The following is a 17865-nucleotide window of genomic DNA, read 5'->3' on the forward strand; positions in this document are numbered from 1 at the left end:
ATTACCGGCGGAGTGAGGGGAGGACGTACGTATTTAATGACGCGTATACGTCGGCGTATTCCTGCACAACGGCGATAAAGTGTTGTGCAGTGGAGGCAGCGCGAATGGCGTCGCCCAAAGCGTTAACGCGCTCAAAGTTGATCGACTGAAAGAAGTCGATCGCTAAAGCGAGATTTTCGGACGCGGTCGGAGGGCAAGTCGCGGGAGAGGGACGAGTCGCGGGGGCGGGACGAATCGCGGAGGAGGGAGTTGTAGCCGTGTTCGTGTACGGCAGCGGTTTTGCCCAGGCCGAGACACTGGGCACCGCCGCCGGAACGAACGCTGGCTTAGCCTGCGACGCAGAGGGTGCCGAGGCTTTGATGTCTGGGCCGGAAGCTCGGAGGCGGTTTTGGCGGGCGACGCGGCGATTTATTTTAGGGGCTCGGGGGCAACCACGGTAATTCGCGGGGTGACCCTGTGTTCGACACAGGACGCAGCTAGGCGGTTCCGTCGCGGTTTTTTGGTCGCGAGCGCAGAGGGCCGTGGCGTGATCGCCCAAACACTTAACACATCGGGGGCGCGCGTGACAGTTACGGGAAGAGTGCCCGTACAATTGACAGTTATGGCACTGGCTAGGAGTGCCTTTTTTATGGGGGGCTTCGATGGCGATACCGGAGAGCCTACAGACGGTCTGTGTGTTGAAGATTTTCTTACCCTCGGGGGTAGGCTGGAGGGTGACTAGAACCATATTATATGGCTCCCTACCTCGACCGGTGTGCATACGGTGCACAGAATTCACTGGAAAGCCCTGTTCTAACAGATCGGCCTTGACGAGCTCTACATCTAACTCTTTAGGGATTCCGCGTATTACAACGCGGAGTTCGCGCTCCTCCTGGAGCGTATAAGTATGGAAACTTATACGTTCCTTACGGAGGTAAGAAGAGAGGGCCCTATGGTCGTCGGGTGTTTGAACCTTAATTTGAATGCCGTTCGCGAGGTTACGGGCATTCGTGAAATTTATATTTTTGGCCTTAAGGGCCAGGCAAACTCGATCCCAAGCTGCCTTCTCGTGAAGGATAACCGGGGGAGGGGTCTGGGTTTTATTTTGTGCCACCGGACGCGGCGACGGAGTGGCACGGGCTGGGGGCGCAACGGGAGTCTGAGGGCGGGGGCGCGACGCGTTCACGGCTTTGCTAATTTTAGCGGCCGCGGGAGCTCGAGACTCCGCGGCACGCTTCTTACCCTTCTGTACCAGGGTGAATCCATCCGTCGATGAGGCGGGGGCGAGGTCGACCTCCATGTCCGAGTCAGAGTCGGAGCACGAGGAGGCGGGTGCAGGCGACCTACGAGCAAGTGTAGGTGTTTTAGAGGGCGCGACGGAGGCCGCGGATGATCGCTCAGCTGAAACGATGGTCACGGCGGACGACGCAGCAGCTTTTCTCGCCAGTATAGGCGACACGGGAGCGGCAGGCACGACAGAGGCTGTGGTGCTCAATGCAGAAGCTCTGCACGCAGGTACAGGCGACGCAGGAGCAGCGAGCGCCGCGGAGTCCTCGAGAGGGCTCGCAGTGTGATTGGCCTTGAAGGCCAGAAACTCTGAGGCGAGCTGCGGGTGGCGAAGTCGGAGGAATTCCGCGAATACAGCGTCCATGATCGCTGAGTACCCAGGTGGGGCGGCCCCGGGTCTTGAAAACACTCGCCTTGCGGCGAGGCCCCAACTTCTCGGACCTGAGCGGTTCTATTGAACACAGGTGGCAATGCGGCGCGATTACTACAGGACAAAGAAAAAGCACAACAAAAAAGAAATTACAAAAAGAAACAAAACAAATAAATACTTGCAGGAAAACACTTTGTCGGCAAATGTTCCACGAACACAAAAATAACTAAAACAAAACAAATAAAAGCTTCCAGGAAACACACTTGGTCGGCAGATGTATCACGAACACAGGCCGCGCGAACAATGGCCGGGCTAACAAAAGCCGGGCGAACAAAGACCGGGCGATTGAGTGGACGATGAGCACGTCCGCACGTGACGGGTGCCTCTATCGGAATGGGTCTGTGACCACGAAAACTGTAAAATAATCGAAAACTGTAAAGTATGTGAAAGCTGTAAAGTATTTGAAAGCTGTAAAGTATTTGGTAGGCAGCGGCTTGGCTCTACCCCTGACATTGCTAACGTCCATGAGCAACGGTAACCACTTACCATCAGGTGAGCCGTATGCTCGTCTGCCTACAAAGGCAATAAAAAAATAATTGAAAACTGTACTTTTTTTTTTTTTGCTTAGATGTGTGGACGAGCTCACAGCCCACCTGGTGTTAAGTGGTTACTGGAGCCCATAGACATCTAAGCGCTGCTCGAGTTCCTGAAAATTATAAAAACCATAATAAAGATACCTACATACCGATAAAACCGTTTCACCTAACCTATGATCTTTGTCAGTAATTTACTGTCCGGTAATCTGAGAGCCCTTAACTGAATCTTGAGATAGTGACGCCGTAACTCAATCTGCCACGGATGCTGCTTACTCAATTCACTCTCCTGTCTCGACATTGAGGTATCTCATTAGCTACAGAGTTATGGCTTATAGATGTGGCAAATAATTTATTGTATTTCTCACATTGGATGTACGCGATACGTGTTGAACTAGTATTGCCGCCCATAGACCCTATAGCGTTTTGTGGCCGAGCTCACAGCCCACCTGGTGTTAAATGGTTACTGGAGCCCATAGACATTTACAGCGTAAATGCGCCACCCACATTGAGAAGTTCTAAGGTCTCATTATAGTTACAACGGCTTTTTTTTTTTTTTTCGGGCCGGGGGCCGACCCTCCTACGAGGTCCCCGCGCCTAGGGGGCGCGCGGGGTATGTGAGACTCAACGATCTGCAGGTGTTGAGAGCAGATCGCGGGCCCAAGGATTTTAGGGCCCACCCACTAAACGACTCCCCTGCACTCTTACACCCGACGTCCGATCTCCGTCCGGGGTCAGAACCCGTTCAGAGTAGGGGGGTTCCCGCGGTCAACACTACAACCAGACACGCGGCGCCACCCCGAGGACGCCCGACCGACGGGTCGTCGAGGCGATAGTCGACGACCAACGACGTCGGTCTCCGCGGTACGGCCGCCCGGGCGGTGCCGCTGGTGTTCCGGGATACCCCGCTGGGCCAGAACCAGCCTGCCGGGTCGGAACGCGATACACCGCCGACCGGGTATAGTTACAACGGCTACCTCAACCTTCAAACCGAAATGTATTACTGCTTCACGGCAGAAATAGGCAGGGTGATGGGTGGTACCTACCCGTGCGGACTCACAAGAGGTCCTCTCACCAGTGATAATGCAAATTATAATTTTGCGGGTTTGATTATTATTACACGATGTTATTCCTTCACCGTGGAAGTCAATCGTGAAAATTTGTTGAGTACGTATTTCATTGGAAAAATTATTACCCGTCTGGGATTCGAACATCAGTGCATCGCTATATACGAATGCACCGGACGTCTTATCCTTTACGACTTCGGCGACGTCAAAGCCGAACCCACTGAAAAACTTGACATCAAACGCTTTACAAGCTTCAAACTAACCCGCAGTTTATTTGACGGTAGACAAAAAAGTATACGTGTAATAATAGTCATCCGTGAAGTAAAACATTATAAAATATTTTATCTTGTTCTCTTGCACGATAGATCCTAGACATGTTTATCTTTGTCTTCTTTCAGTGTCGATTTTACGAAGAAGCTTCAAAATTAAAACGATGCTAAAGTAATGTTTGCTTTAACCAGCAGGTTGGTGGTACCAGGTCGTGGCTAGGTCGTGGCCAGATTCACGTTCTATCAACTATGTGGTTAGTGCGAGTTTAACTTCTCTTAGCTCCTTAAGTTTGCCGTTAGGGTCACTATTCCAACTCCATACCAATTTGAGTTAACTTTTACGCGATCGAGAAGTTAAAAAACTCGCACTAATCACACAGTAGATGAAGAAAGTCGATTGAGGATACCGTCTGTAGTTGAATAGTTACCGAATGTTGAAGGAATATGAATGAAATTTCAATTGTATACCATAGCTATTGTCTCAACCTAAAAACTGGCATGAATGTCTGTTGCACAGCAGAAATACGCGCGGCGATGGAACCTTCAAATATCGGCTGACGAATTTTAACAAAATATACCCAAATTTATAAATTTTAAATCATATACACAAATTTTTGAATAACGTAAACAAATTGCGGGTAAACAGGGATCTTCTGACAAGAGTCGCTCAGACTTTTTGGCGGGAACGCGAGGAGTGAAGTTGTGTGATTGGTTTTATTTTGTCTATTTAGTGTTTTTTCAGGTTTAAATGTGTCATAACGGTTGTTTTTTGGACTGCTTAATATCTGTGAGAGTGCACAAATGTGAGAAAATGAAACAAAGCCGCTGGAAGTAACTTTTGAGGATCCTTTAAAAGGACCACTGAAAAAATCTCAGTAAATGGCCACCATTTTACTGAGATTATATTTCATAGGATTAGCACGCTGAAGTGGCAGTGGACAGGCCACATAGCGCGAAGATCGGACGGCCGATGAGGCGGAAAGATCCTCGAGTGGAGACCACGTACTGGCAAGCGCAGTGTGGGACGGCCACCTACGAGATGGATCGACGACCTGGTAAGAACCGCTGGGTCACGTTGGATGCAGGTGGCAACGGACTGGCCGCACTGGAGATCACTTGGAGAGGCCTATGTTCAGCAGTGGACAATGGACAGGCTGAGATGATGATGATGATGATGATATTTCATCCCATATCATGTCATCTCATTTCATTTTATCACCGTTGATTAATGTCTCAAATTAATCATCTTCATTTAATTTAATTTCATTTCATTTCACTGCATACTATGATTTTTCATAAAAATAAGAATATAAATTAAAAAATAAGACATGACCTAAAGGTCTTAGTTACCAGCTCATATAATCCCTTAAAAAAAGATCCGTGCAGACTACGGTCAGACTATTTTCATGACTACCCTCTGACCTGCATTGTACTCACTCAGCTTGTTCACGAGACAATAAAATCTTGTTTTATACCCCTAAAGTTTTACACACACGACTACTAGGGGTGCGTCGATTTCCCTAGTACAGCCCCACACATCTTGAAGCCCGGGGGAGCGATTTCATAGTTTTTTACGGCCAGTAAGCAATGGAGTACGTTTTCATTGCAACTAAATTTCGTAACGGTTTTTTATTTAGCTACAGCGTTAAGCAACAAAATTTACTTTTCCAATGTACCAACCGTACTGTATTAAACAGAGTGCTTAGAAAAAAATTGCGAGAGAGAAAAACTCCTACGTTTCCTGTTATTTAGTGTGTTTTGTGTATGGTCGTGTCGCGTCACATCTTGTATAGTCGCCAATGCCTACATAAGAGTTACAAAGCTGAGTGGGATTGGCGGCCAAATAACTAAAATGACAAAAAAAATTAAATCAAGTGTTTTGGTTTAAAGGATGCGCGAGCTATATTTTTATTGTATCTACATGCTCCGGAAAAGTTATATATACATATATACGTTTATATAGATGTAAACGTTGTTATCTTTTATTTATTTTTTATAGACATAGACATCTACAACGTAAATGCGTCACCCATCTTGAGATATATATTCTAAGGTCCCAGTATAGTTACAACGGCTGCCCCACCCTTCAAACCGAAACGCATTCTGTTTGCATCACTGCTTCACGGCAGAAGTAGGCAGGGTGGTGGTACCTACCCGTGCGGACTCACAAGAGGTCCTACCACCAGTAAAGTATACATATAGACTAAGAGCTATGTGAGGAAGTATGTGGGGTGAGGCGATTAGAGGCGATACTTCATAATTCATATCGAAAGGTGAAAAGATCTTTGGTTTAAGCGACCCATTTTCAACTTTACAAGAGAGCCATTTAAAGTTTAAAATTTAGAAAAAACATCATAACAAAAAAAACTTCTTCAGCTATTTGAATGGAGTGAGCTTACATAAAGTTCGATTATGATATTGATTTGTTTGAGACTTTTTTTTTATTGCCCTTGTGGGCAGACGAGCATACAGCCCACTTGATGGTGGGTGGTTACCGTCGCCCATGGACTTCAGCAATGCGAGGGGCAGAGCCAAGCCGCTGCCTACCGCTGTTGAAACCAAATAAAACATAATTACAGAGATAAATGTCGCGTATCAAGCGAAATGTCGCTTAAATGTCTCGATACAGATATATAATATACACATATATAATATACATATAGATTGCCGACTGACATCCGAGTTTGCAAGTCTGTTTCTGTTTTTAAATATAAGGTCAAACAATTTTATCTCTCATCAACCGAATGATCATTGTTATATACTCTTCGTATATACGAGTGTTACTGTGTTACTTATAATATTTGCTATGTGTATGTGCATTACTATAATTCTCATGTTGTATTTGTTATTTTAGCTATGTGTTATTTGTTCTACACACACTCATCACTTTTTATTATTATTCTCATTATCCTCTCCCAGGTCTGCTGGAAGAGATTTCTTAAAGAAATAAGCAGTGCCTTTGTACATAATTTTCCTATTACTCTGTACTATGTCTTGTTTTCTGTGTGTACATAAATAAATAAATAAATAAAAAATACACAGGCAAGGCATGTATTACGACATATAAGCGGCCATTCCACATATTTCCCCACAGATTTCTTTGTTACCCCGCAAATCTTATTAGATTTTAATCATTAAAATGCAACAACTCACCGATCCAATTTCACGTTACTCCTACATCAAAGACGCTCGCAGTTTCTGTAACAAAACCATTTAATCCATCAAAATTCAGGTCCGACAGGTGGCTTGCGAAGCGAATTCGGAAATTCTGAATACTGTCGCCGTAAATTTGCTTTGTTAGGCTAAAACTTTGAAGACGATTTTTGTTTTGGTTGCGCCTTTGTGACCCCCGGATATTAATTGACAAGTTTTATAGTCAAGAATGCGATAAAATACCGAGTGTAAGTGAATACAAAGGACAGCTATTTAGCATTTTAGGCAATGCGCGCATTGTAAAGCAAATCGTCGTCGTGGCCTAAAGGATAAGACGTCCGGTGCATTCGTATGTAGTGATGCACCGGTGTTCGAATCCCGCGGGCAGGTACCAAATTTTACGTAATTGGACGTAACTTCTTAGGATCCTTCTAAAAGTCCACTGAAAACATCTCCGTAAATGACCACCATTTTACTGAGATTTTATTTCATCCCATATCATTTCATTTAATTTCATCCCATAATGTCTCAAAAGAATCATCTTCATATCATTTCACTCTGTATTATAATTTTTCATAAAAATAAGAATATAAATTAAAATAAGACATGACCTAAAGGTCGTAGTTACCAGGTCATAAAATCCCTTAAAAAAAAAATCTAATCTCAAAGCGTTTTAATTTAATTTTTTCTAATAACACGAGCAGCACCGGTCTCACCTTTTGATTTATCGTTTCTCAAACTTTCATAAGAAACTTGTAATTACATTTAACGTTAAAATATCTCAAAATTAAAATAATTAAAATGAATTCTTTCACGTACCGAAACGAATTAATCTGAATAGAATTCTTTCAAAAAATGAATTAGTGACTTTTTAATTTCTTAATATCTATTATTAGTATATTGAAGTCTCGTTTTGTTGCTCGGGAGTCACTCTTCATTTAATTGGCTCAGAAATTTCAACGTATTTACTGATTACCATGTCAAAATTTCAATTCCGTTAAAAATATAGGTAATTTGATAACGCATCAAATTGAAATAAGATAATGAGAAACTTATTAATAAATTGACTTTTTATTTTAGACAGCTTAGAGCTGCTGTCTTTCCGACTAGCTGCTATAGGTTGGGGGCAACAGGCGTAGTCCATAGAATTCTGCGCAAATTTTAAACCTTGGCTTATAACACGATTATTTTCCTTTACTACGTACGAGCTGTTTGGTGGTAGGAACTCTTGTGACTGGTGGTAGGACCTCTTGTGAGTCCGCGCGGGTTAGGTACCACCACCCTGTCTATTTCTGCCGTGAAGCAGTAATGCGTTTCGGTTTGAAGGGTGAGGCAGCCTTTCTAACTATACTTGAGATCTTAGAACTTATATCTCAAGGTGGGTGGCGCATTTACGTCGTTAATGTCTATGGGCTCCAGTAACCACTTAACACCAGGTGGGCTGTGAGCTCGTCTACCCATCTAAGCAATAAAAAAATATATGGGTACAATAATATGGGACTAGACGATCTACAGGTGTTGAGCAAATCGCGGGCCCAAGGAATTTTACGGCCCTACCGCGCTTAACGACTCCCCTGCCCTCTTACACCAGACGTCCGATCTTCGTCTGGGATCAGAACTCGGTCAAAGTAAGAGGCTTCCCGCGGTCAACACTACAACCAGACTCGCGGTGCCACCACGAGGACGCCCGACCGTCCGGTCCTCGAAGCGATAGTCGACGACCAACGACGCCGGTCTCCGCGGTAACCGGCAAACACTTGTCTTAAGCCATATCATAACGTAAACCCGCACGTATAGTTTTCACCGTCCTGGCCATTTTTGCCGCAAAGCAATCGTGCTTTTTTATGTTTGAGTAATTACTGGTGGCCCGGAGGCCTTTCCAGTTTGACCAGGCCGAGCAGGGGCTCAGGCAGGAGGGGTGGGATTTGCTAACAGCTACCCAAGCGCCTCCAAAGGAGAAAATAACAACTCAAGAGGAACTGCTTCTTGAATAAAGCTATTATCTCGGGCTGAGCCCCGTGAGAACACCAGTCAAAATAAAGCCATATTAGCCCCGCTAAGCTAAGCTACTGTGAGTCTGCAAGTGTAGCTACTACCGCTACAACTTTTTTAGCACAGCCTTATTAAAGTATAGGTAACATTATGATTTCTAATTCGAAATTCAGTATGATTCTAAACTTAGTATACAGTTCAAGGAGACAATAACTGTGAGAACGGGTGAAGAGGTTCAATTTATTGTCATGAATAATGCAGCAAAAACGTTCCCGCCTGCCTCGCGCTCGTGTTACGATTCGTTATTATTTTAAGGGATTTCGGAGCGGACAAGTAAAGACGGAGATAGCGAACTCGCTTTTCCGCCGACGCGGCTGTGTGTGCGGTGTGGTGTAAAACAAAAGAAGGCTTTTCTTGGAACACAGCACCGTAATTTTGAGGATTCGTGACACGCCAACCGTGGTAAGCGCTCGGTGCTTAGGTTTTTTTCAAGGGTTTTATGACCTGGTAACTAAGACCTTTAAGTCATGGCTTTTTTTTAATTTATATTATTATTATTATGAAAAATGATAATATGGAATGAAATGCAATGAAAATGATTAATTTGAGACATCAATCAACTGGGATGAAATTAAATTAAATGAGATGATAATATGGGATGAAATGTAATCTCAGTAAAATTGTGGTTATTCATTTAGATTTTTTCAGTGGACTTTTTGGAGGATCCCGAGAAGTTACGTCCAGCGGCTTTGCTTCATTTTCCCACACTTGTGCACTTTCACAAATATTAAACAGTTAATAAATCACCGTTATTACACATTTGAACCTGAAGAAACACTAAATAGACAAAATAAAACAAATCACACAACTTCACTCCTCGCGCTCCCGCCAAAAAGTCATCGGTGCTTAACCCGTCATGTAGACAGTGACAAAAGTTTAAAACAATTCTCAATACTCTTTTACAGTACAGCGTCAAGAATTGCTTATCCTTAATTACAATTTTGCTCAGCAAGCCTTGCAGTAACGATCATTCGTAATAGAAAGATATACGCATCAAACATAATCAACTTATTTAGTGTGTGTGTTACATGTATAATTTAAATGGTTAAAAATAAATAAAAGGAAAGCTGTAGGTCTGTCTAAAATTTCGTTTCTTATTTAATATTCATTTGCACATCTCAAAACATCGCATACTGATTGACCTTTATATATTACTAGCGACCCGCCCTCGCTTCGCTTCGGAAACTGTAATTTATTATTGATTTTTCCACTATTTAATGAATGTTATTATATAAACATATAAACCTTCCTCTTCAATCACTCTATCTATTAAAAAAAAGCGCATCAAAATCCGTTGCGTAGTTTTAAAGATTTAAGCATACATAGGGACAGACAGATATAGGGACAGAGAAAGCGACTTTGTTTTATACCATGTAGTGATATTAGTGTAGTATGTCAAAATCGTATGAAGCTGTGGCGGGTAGCCATCATATAACACAAGATATTTGACAGATGCCTGAATCTCGCCTACGACATTTTCAAGATAAAACGCATATATACAAGTTCCGAACAACAACATTCGGACCGGCGGTCTACCGAGCAAATATCATCCGCTCAGTGGAAGATCTTTCCTTTCGTCGTAAACTTCCCAAAAAGCATTATTAAATTAAGTATAGTCCTGAACATAGAAACGCCGTTAAACTTACACCAAGCGCTGATACATCAGGGGGTCGGGACCGGGGTCGTATCCGTGACCTGGCCCCCTAAGAGCTAGGGGTCCCACCCGTTTTGTACGGGGAGGGACCCAGACGAGGGGTGGCGTGCTCTGCACGCTCACCCACAATAGGAAGCCGGGTGATGGTAGACCGCGTTCCCCCGACCGCTCTGGGGGAAGGTGTAACGCGGCGCCATCAAAGCGGGCTCTCGGCCCGCTGAACGAGGGAACCGGTGGTCGTGTCGCTGGCGGCCACCGGTCCGGCGTCCGTGGGACGGTGGGATGGATGTAATGTGCTCTGCGTCAACCCTGTCCCGCCGTTTCAATAGCCCCGACTGGGCTCCGGCCCGGTCCGAGGTAGGGCGCCGGTTGTGAGCGGCAGGAGTTTTTAGTGAGGTTCAACTCCCACATACCCCACCTGCCGCGCGGGTGGGGATCCGGCGATTTTCTCCTGTGGAAAAAAAAAAAAAAAAAAAAAAAAAAAAAAGCGCTGATACATGGCGGTTGGATGTCTTTACTCGATTTACATGATTTTCTCGCACACGCATTGCGCGTTTTGAATTCAGAGAAATTTCGTAAGGTCAACGTTTGGAATCGAGGTGATAAATCTTCAATGAAAATATTCCAGACACTGAAAACTAGCCAGTGCGCTTAGAGAGTTTCAGGTATGTAAGAAGACTTGGCAAAAAATACACTACTTAGCCTTAGTCTGCCTTCAAGATAAGCAAATAATAATTAATCATGTTGAAGAGGACGATGTAAGAATTTAAACACGATATTTTATTAAATTCTTTGTACAAGTGTTTTTTTTTTTTGTTCCTGAACAAATAGATAGATATATTTTATTTCCGTATTTCAAATGGCTGCTAATCCGGCTTTGGAATGAGCTCGCCTCCACGGTGTTTCCCGAGCGTTATGACGTCATGTCCTTCTTCAAACAAGGCTTATGAAGTATTTAACGGTAGGCAGCGACTTGACTCTGCCCCTGCCATTGCTGAGGTCCATGGACGACGGTAACCACTCACCAAGAGGTGAGCTGTATGTTCTTCTACTTACAACGGCTATAAAATATATATATAATAATAATAAACAAACCTCGAGAAAATATTATTATGTATCGGAAAAAGCAAAATTAATATCTCTAAAATAATTATTATCGCTAACTAATAAAACTTAAAGTTGATTGTACAAAAAATTTTGATTTCTTGGAACGTTTCTCGCGTGGCCTGTCGTCCGTTGATGGTAAAATAATACAAGATATCTCTGGTGTGCTAACAACAACTGCATTAAGTTCAATCACAATTGGAGGAATGCTTCAAGAACGCGTAAAAGTAAAAAAAAAAATAACTAAACAAACGCATATTTGTTTTTGGATGTAATATTACTATTTTACCCTCAATGCTATTTTCCAATATGGTTCTTTTTTAATGAGAGTAGACATAAAACCTCTCGCCTGGCCACTTATAAAAAAGAAACATAAGAAGCAAAAGTCAAAAATAAAAAAGAAGACTATCGCCGACCGCACCGCACGCGCTGTACACACACACACACGCCGCTTATTTTTTCATATAAATATTTTCATGGACTCATTTTAATCTCTATTATACGAACTCTTACTGACGACCATATTCGTCGTTGCGCGAGTGATATACAAGTTTTATAGACAATAATTTAGAAGAGTGCCGTGTCAAGTCGCCGCCATTACGCGTCGTCCAGCAGTGGCGTCGAATTCTGCAGCCTGGAAGAAGCTAGCGACGGGTTGGCAGGTACGTCTACTCCTCATAGCCTCATAGCTTCGGCCTTCCCCTCTTTTGTGCATCTTTAGCGATACTCGCCCCCGCTAAACTTCCTTCAAAAATATTGAACCAGCGCACCGCCGTGGTGGAAAATTTGTAAAGAGTTTTTCCCACTACAATAGACAAAAGCAAAATAATTAAGTATAATAGTTTAAAAACTAACGGACTGGTGTAAATAGCAATTCGAACAAACAATAAATGTCACCTTTCTTTTTATTCTATTTATTCTATTCTTATTATCTATCTTTAACGGCCGTCTGGTGTAGTGGTAAGTGACATGGTCACTACACAAGGGGGTCGCGGGTTCGAATCCCGTCAACAGAAGATATTTGTATTATAAATATAAATGTCTTTTCCAGGGTTATGGATGTATATTAAATATGTGTGTATGTGTATAATAAAAATCTTATATTTATTTCCGTTATCTGGTACCTGTAACACAAGTTCTTTACGAACTTATCACGGGACCAGTTAATGTGGCGTGACTGTTAGTAAATATTTATTTATTTATTATTATTTATTATTTAAGTTTTAAACTTATTATATTATCATTGATCTTTGATTCCCACATAATCTGCCCAAACAAAGATGCTTTCCGTTAATAGGACCAGGATGTTCAGTCAGGACGAGAACTCAACGCTTTTTGATTAAAGCCAATTCAAAACATCAAAATTAACGCGTAAATTCCAAAGCTATTTTCAGTCTAATCAAATCAAATCCGAACAAATCAAATCAAATAAAAAAAAAATTATTCAACATAAATGAAAGTACATACTTGTTAAACGTCAAAAGAACTACTGCCTATTCACAAGAACTAGCCTCCGTCCTGAGAAGAATTGGCAAGAAACTCAGCGGGCTTGTCTTTTTTTTTTATATATATATATTTTTTTTAATATTCGATGTTTTTAAATATTTATTTTTACAATGAGTATTATAACATAATTATTACAATATTGAAATGCCCGGAGCGAGCAACTTATTCCCACTTTGTGCAATCTTCTAGATAATCATTGACTTTATAGTAAGCTAATAAAATATTACACGGTAAAGTTCATAGGAAAACGATTGCAGTATTATGAATTTAAAGTCGAAACGAACCCTTAGAAGATTTACGGGATCTTTTAGATAAAAGTGGTCGAGTGTTGAATCGGAATGGTTTTAAGGGATGAATTTGCGACTTTTAGTGTGTTTTATGGGATCCGAGGTCATCCTTGCGTGATGTCACCTTTTGAATACGGACGGACGAAATATTGTTTGATCTGATAACGACTTTCATCGTCAGGTCTTTGAGGTCCTATAAGTCCTTGTTACTGATTTGTTTTTTTTTAACTGCCGTCACTAAGGATACTTTTCAAACTTAGTTTCAAGAAGGTCACACCAGAATCTTTAAGATACATGATATGGACGGGGGGCTGGTTTTAAATCCAGTCATTATATAGTTAACATATCTGGAAATTGGATAATCGTACCGCTTTCGTAAAAAATGTTAACTCTCAGACACAGCCCACTGAGTTTCTCGCCGGATCTTCTCAGTGGGTCGCGTTTCCGATCCGGTGGTAGATTCTGCGAAGCACGGCTCTTGCTAGGGTTCGTGTTAGCAACTTCGTCAGGTTTGAGCCCCGTGAGCTCATCTACCAGTTAAGGTTCCGCTGATGTAGCCTCTCAAGGCTATCAGCTTAGGTAGAAAAAAAAGTAAAACAGGAATGGATTGTTTTAAAATTTCGCGATTATGTAAATCATTATTAGTTCTAAATGGTTCATCATACTATTTTAAACTGTAGCAGTGGTAGACCTACTTACTTTCCTATGTCACTTACAAAAACCCAAAAAAATCGGGTAGCTGCATGAATTGTAAATTGTAACTAATATTATGTAATAATAACTAATAACTGGAAACAGAACAGGCACGGTCATCTGAACCGAGATTAGGATTCCCTCTGGATGCCAGACTGTCACGCATACAACTTAAATTGTAAATAATATGTATATATATAATAAGCGCTCAGACGAAGAGCAATCATGTTTATCACACGAATGTTTGACGTTTTGGGAATCGAAAAAATAATCGACCCTCGGCACAATAGTCAGGGCCGCTAGCTACTTCACCACTGAGTCATTTGTCAATAATAGTCTCAGTGATGTTAGAGGAAATCTGAAAGTGGTACCTGTGACAGAGAAGTTGAGAAGTGCGCGTTTGGTACGGTATGGACATATGATGAGACGAAATGAAAACGAGGTAGGTAAGAGAGTGTTAATTATGAATGTAGATGGATATAGAGGAAGAGGTAGACCTAAGAAAGAATGGATGGATTGTCTTTCACGCAATCCATGCAGGACTACGTGAAAGACGATATGTATAAGAGGAGAGTGAGCGAAGAAATGGTACATGATAGGTATGGAATTAGAAAACATGTTGCATCAACCCCAGGTGACTAGGACAAGGGCAGGAGAATGGTAATGATGATGATGATGAATGGTCTCAGTGAATTTTCGTTTAATGAAATTATTTGCAAGGAAGAAACGCACTCGGCTTCGTCGGAGGACAATGTTTTTTTTTTTATTGGCCTTGTCGGCAAACGAGCATACGGCTCACCTGATGATGAGTGGTCACCGTCGCCCATGGACCTCAGCAATGCCAGGAGCAGAGCCAAGCCGCTGCCTACCGTTGAGTACTCTCCACAAGCCTCGTTCGAAGAAGGACAAGTCATAGCGCTCGGGAAACACCGTGTAGGGGAGCTCATTCCAAAGCCGGATGGTACGTGACAAAAAAGATCTCTGGAAACGCACTGTGGATGAACGCAGTGGCTCCAGGTAGTATGGATGAACTCTACTCCGGTGGCGGGCGGTGCGATAGAAAAAACGAGATGATGGAATCATCTCAAATAATAATTGCTCAGAGCACTCCCCATGGAACATGCGGTACAAAATGCAGAGAGAAGCGAAGTCCCTCTGCAGACCCAGGGGTTCCAAACGATCCGTGAGTACGGGATTATCGACATTCCGAACGGCCCTCTTCTGTATGGAGTCAAATGGAAATAGCTGGTACTTGGGAGCCCCAGCCCAAAGGTGGGAACAGTACTACACGAGAGGCCGGACTTGTGCTTTATAAAGCAAAAGTCTTTGTCCAGGCGTGAAGTACCGCTTCGCTGTGTTGAGGACTCTTAGCATTTTGGATGCCAACTTGGCTTTGCCCTCCAAATGACTCTGAAACTGGACTGGCTCGAAATGTCGACCCCAAGTATCCCGATACTCGTGGAAGGTTTCAGGGATACTCCTTGGAATTGTGGCGCCATGTCAAAGGGGTCCTTCTTTGCAGTGAACGCGCAAACTTGCGTCTTCAACGGGTTGAATTGAACTAAGTTCGATTCACCCCACTCGGAGACTCGCCCCAGAGAGTTCTCCACTTCAGACACAAGTTTAGATTGTCTCTCTTACACCACGCTCTGAGAGAGACTCTGATGGCCGATATATCGCGCATCCCCCGTGCTGTCATCTGCATAGCAATGCATGCCATCAATAGATATTTTTTTTTTTTTTTGGTCAGGAGGAAATCGCCGGACTTCCGCCCTCCACTGGGGATGGAGGGCGGGGCATGTCAGAGTCGAACTGACTAAAACCTCCTGTCGCTCAACAACCAACGTCCAAACCTCGCATGAGACAGAACTCATGAAGAGGCAGAGGGGGGAAAGTGAAGCGTTTAGTGCGGAGCACATCTCTCCCATCACCCTCCCCCTCGGGACGCCGGACCGGCGGTCGTCGGCGCCACGACCACCAGCCCTCTCGGTCGGCAGGCTATCCGAAGCCCGCCTAGATGGCGCCGGTTAGAGTGAGCTATCCTACGGAATACCCCGCTGGACCAGAACCAGCGTGAGTCGAGGATAGCCGGCCTTCCATCACCCGGATGCTCTTGCGTAAAACGCGTGCAGAGCAGCTTGCACGTCGTCTTCTTAGGCCCCCCTCGCCGGTCCCCAGACCGACATGTGAGGGGGACCCGAAACACTTAGAGGGCCAGGGCTTGGGCGAGATCCGCCTCCCTGGCCCCCGCTCGACGGCGGCGGGATTGTGCGTCTCTCACGCGCCCCGCCGCCTCCTTCTGCGAGATGGTGCACTCGCAGAAGTCGAGCATCGCCTTCCACGACTCGTCGTCACCGAGCATCGATGCCACGACACTCGGCAACGACAAGTCGTTTCCTGTTTTTGCGACGAGGACACGGCGCCACCCCTCCCATGCGGGGCAGGCAACGAGCGTGTGCTCCGCCGTGTCCAAGTCGCAACCACAATGGTGGCACTCTGCCGTCGGCTCGGCTCCGATCCGGTGCAGGAACTCACCGAAGCAACCATGCCCAGTGAGCACCTGCGTGAGCCGGAAAGTGAGGCGTCCTCTGTCACGATTCACCCAATCCACAAGGACCGGGCGAATGCCATCAATAGATAGCATGTCATTGAATGTAGAAGAAACAAAAGATGACGGAATCAAGTCAAAAAATATCCCGAGAGCATTCATTCACCTTGGACCACACGCTATAAATCTGTTGACACAGTTAATGATATGGGCGATTGTTTCGTTTACAGTTTAAAATAAAAAAGGAAAAAAAATCCTGCTCAATGTCATAAGGTCGTCGCCCCCTACCACATGAATAGGACAGTTTTTATAATATCATACAACAATACACTCAACAAATGATCAAACAAACTATGTATCTTTAATGTGTTTAATACATATACAGTATATTTTATTTAAATATAACATCTTTGTAAATTATTGATCAGTGACTTATCCAAACACAATACTACTAGTATAAACAACATTCCTTCAAACTCGTTTTTTATTTATTGCTTATTTTTATTTATGGCAGACTTCGCAGTGCCTCAATCGATAAATAAAAGACCTAAACTTTTGTTTAAAATAAAATTTAATAAATTTAAAACAAACAAAAGGTATTCGTACGACGGGGGACACAACAAAGAAAAAACAAAATTGTTATTTTTATTTGATTCCGAGCGATTTCATATTTAGCAACCTTTTGAACCTTCTCTGGACTTCCACAAATAATTCAAGACTAAAATTTGTCAAATCGGTTCAGCCGTTCTCGAGTTTTAGCGAGACTAACGAACAGCAATTTATTTTTATATAATATATAGATAGATATTTATTTATTGTGACTGGACGAGCTTACGGCCCACCTAGTGTTAAGTGGTTACTGAAGCCCATAGATATCTACAAAGTAAATGCCCCACCCACCTTGAAATATAAGTTCTAAGGTCTCAGTATAGTTACAACGACGGCCCCACCCCTCAAACCGAAACGCATTACTGCTTCACAGCAGAAATAGGAGAGGTGATGGGACCTAGTCGTGCGGACTCACAAGAGGTCCTACCACCAGTAAATCAAAACCTCAAACCAACCACAAACTATCTTACTCTTCTATCGATATTACACTAGGTGTATAGAAGATCTTACAGGCCATCTGGCTCTCAGTGGGTACAGATATATTTACTCCTGCAATGGGCTTATAAGTAAACAATGAGTAGCATGATGGTATGAACCAGTGCGGGCTCGTGGGACTCCATACACGAGGTTCACCTACTGAACGGTCGGTTAGTTCGTTTGTCTATTTTTGGAACGAAGTTCCTTATGGGACGAT

General features: G+C 43.4%; 1 protein-coding gene across 2 annotated transcripts in view; it reads right to left on the minus strand.

The window, feature by feature from the left end:
• Positions 1-17865, minus strand: part of LOC105841633 (nose resistant to fluoxetine protein 6) — a 387723-nt gene that overhangs the window by 265059 nt on the left and 104799 nt on the right. For both annotated transcript variants that reach the window (XM_062673881.1, XM_062673882.1), the window contains one exon: positions 6719-6763. The gene's annotated coding sequence lies outside the window, so the exon portion shown is untranslated. The remainder of the gene's footprint in view (positions 1-6718; positions 6764-17865) is intronic.

This window comes from Bombyx mori, chromosome 19, assembly GCF_030269925.1.
Source record: "Bombyx mori chromosome 19, ASM3026992v2".
Classification (NCBI taxonomy): Eukaryota; Metazoa; Arthropoda; class Insecta; order Lepidoptera; family Bombycidae; genus Bombyx; species Bombyx mori.